The following is a 3,232-nucleotide window of genomic DNA, read 5'->3' as shown; positions in this document are numbered from 1 at the left end:
TCATGGAATATGAGCTAATACAGAAGCATGGTAAAACACAGTATATGAACTGATGAAGAGTGAAATAAACTGAATCAGGATAATGATATGCATAATGATTTCCATAATGTAAATGGAAAAAACAGCAACAAAAAATTTTAAATTGAATACCATGTACATATCACAGTAGCCAACTCTCTCCCTACTGCAGATGTGGAGGTGGTGGGGGGGAACTGACTGTGAAATACTGCATTTGTTGTCAGGCACAGTTGACATTTTGATTGATTTGGCTGAGTAGCTTCTTATATTTCTATTTATGCAAATACTTCTTTCTTTATCAATCTTTGTTCCAATAGATGGTTCATGGGAGTGTGCGGAGAAGGATATATTTGGAACAAAAATAACCACCAAAATAAGGTTAAGTGTTTCATAATAAATTATACTGAGGTTAAAAAAAACCCAGAATTTTATTCATTTAGTTTTTTCTAGAAGTCCAATACACGTAATATCCATTCGAACATTTTTCTGTTTTTTTCCTCTAACTTGTTTTTAAAGACATTTTTCTCTTATGTTATCGCATGTGTTTTATAGAAAGATCCATGTGATAAATTCCCCCATGAATCCAGTGCAAGAAACAAGTTTACCCCCAAAGATGGACTTGCTTGCTTTCTTTTAATACAGTAAGAATTATATAAGCCTATGTATTTCACTTTTTTGTCATAGATGCTAAGAAACTCAGATCTAAGTTTAGTTTTCATCTGTAGTAACTAGACTCATCCCAGATGCCTACTAATCTCTATTCTTCTACTCCCTTTTACTCAGTGTTTAATTCTGTGAGCAAAGTCAAATCCTATTTTAGGTCATAAATCCTATGCTTCTATTCTTGAAGGATGAGTAATTTCATCTATGTGAGTCCATGTAAGAAAACACTCCTCACTGACACAGATTGCACTTTTAGTAGAGAGTTATGGTGAGTCTCAACAGTCAAAAATCTCATCACTAGTTGCCATTCTGAGGATGAGCTCCTCCAGCTTATCCTGGCAGGTCCTTGGCCAATGGTCATGGAGTCCATTTTGCCCCACCAGCACAACCTTTAAGAAAACAGCCACAACTGGGCAGTGAAATAAGAGCTTCAGTGATGGATACACCCTATGTCAATAATTTCTGACAACAGATATTGGTTGGTTTATAAATCAAGAAGCGATAGCTAGTTGGTGGCAGCACTTTGAAACCAAGTCATCTTGGTGGGATGATCATTCGCTACGGTAACAGAATGAAGATTCAAACATATTTTGATGGATTAGAACAATGGTCCTAAATAACACAAAAAGCAATAGAGATCACTGAAAGCCTTGAACTTAGATTTTTAAAATTAACCACAAATGCATGGGTCAGGAAGAACTCTACTGGGGTCCTGATTAGTGCTGATAAAATTCCCCCAAAGTCTCTGAAATGGTTGCATTATTCAAATTTGCATTGCATACTACTATTGGACTTAAACCAATTCCCATATTTTATAAAATTATCACTTTTAATTGGATAAATTCCAATATACGCATCTATTTCAAGGGTTTTGTCATTTGCACTATGTGGAATGTCACTGTACATCTCAAGAGAGGTTTTATAGGAAAAGAAAAAAAAAACCCTAGGAGTTTTTAATAGTTCCAGTCTTCTATGATCCCTATTTAATAAAAGGGAAGGGACAGGTGTGGTGAAACCAGACTTGAGTTATCAAAGGCAGCTTTGCTTAGTGGAGTTAGCTCTCTTGGACAGAGAACTCAGACATTGAAGTCATGAAGAGCTGGGTTCAAGTCTCATCTCTGCTATTCCCTGGTTGTTTGACTTTGGATTAATTGCTTAACCTCTCAGTGCCCTAGGAAACTTTGTAAGACTATAAATTTCAAAGGAGGTGCCCACCAGAAGTGGTAGCTCCAAGTTTCCTTACTTAGGGTTTTCTTAAACCAATGACATCAGAGCTCCAGTTCCTATATCAAACAGCAAAAATGGTTAAGTCCCAAACCAGAGTTTTCAGATAACTAAGACATTTTTATGTGCTTCAGCTCAATGCTCTAATTTTACGTAGTACATTAGTTGATATGTGCCTCCTAAAAAAGCCACACTGAAGAGTGGGAGACAAAATATTATTCAAACTGCTTCACCATCTTATTGTGAAACAACTTTTCAGCATAGAGGAATGAAAAGTGAAAGAACAGAGGCAGCTAGCAGGGACCAGTGGATAAAGTACCAGCCCTGGAGTCAGGAGGATCTGAGTTCAAATTTGGTATCAGATACTTGATATTTACTATCTGTGTGACCCTGGACAAGTCACTTAAACCCTATTGCCTTGAAAAAATAAAAGTAAAATGGCACAGGAACACTGGATTTGGAGTTGGAAGGATCTAGAGAACACTCATCTAATCCAACCCATTCATTTTCCATATTACTTATTGTACCTTCTTATGTCTCAAGTCCTTTTCAGTTCTAAATCTATAATCCTAAGAACTTTTAAGTCACCTAAACTCTTGGTGCCCTCTCCATTGGTAGAGGGATTACCCTCACCCCTTCATTCCCCATACTTGTGAAATTATAGGTCCGGTCCCTTTTCCAAATGCCATAATTAAATCCTTATCTTCTGAGCATTGAACAGTGTTGGCTTGTAGTCATTTTATTAAGGAAGAAGGGAATATTCAAAGATATCATCATAAGAATAGGCTTTGGGTGAATTTGGCAGGAGTGTGATATTTTTTACTAGGATAGGTTCCTTAAAGAAAAACAAAACAAAACAAAATTTAAAAAAACAAGCAAACAAACAAGTAAACAAAAAACATCATGCCTAGTTCACAGCTAGGCAATTGAAGTTCTGATCATCTCTCATTAAGCTATTAGTAATCATTCAGAAAATAGTTCAACTAAAAAACAAAGGGAATGTGTATTAGTATAGTAGCGGGGAAGAACAGAGGAGGGAAATGTCAGTCCGTGGACCCTCCGGCACTGGCTGCAATCTGGGCACAGTTAGACAAAAGAAAAATGAGATTTCTGAGGAATAGTGATACCCTAATGACAAACTTCAATCAATTCAGTCTTTTTTACAGTAGAATTTAGTCTGGCCTAGGCTCTCCCTGCACCTATTCTCTGTATCCAGTCCCCCTTCTCCAACTTTACCTGATTTTCTCCCAGTTCCAAAAGGCTACTCCATCCAATCATATTTATTATTCTCCTCTCTAGGCCTCATCTTTTCCTGTTTGGACCCCTC

Source organism: Trichosurus vulpecula, chromosome 6, assembly GCF_011100635.1.
Source record: "Trichosurus vulpecula isolate mTriVul1 chromosome 6, mTriVul1.pri, whole genome shotgun sequence".
In the NCBI taxonomy this organism is placed as follows: domain Eukaryota; kingdom Metazoa; phylum Chordata; class Mammalia; order Diprotodontia; family Phalangeridae; genus Trichosurus; species Trichosurus vulpecula.
This window is presented reverse-complemented; position numbering follows the sequence as displayed.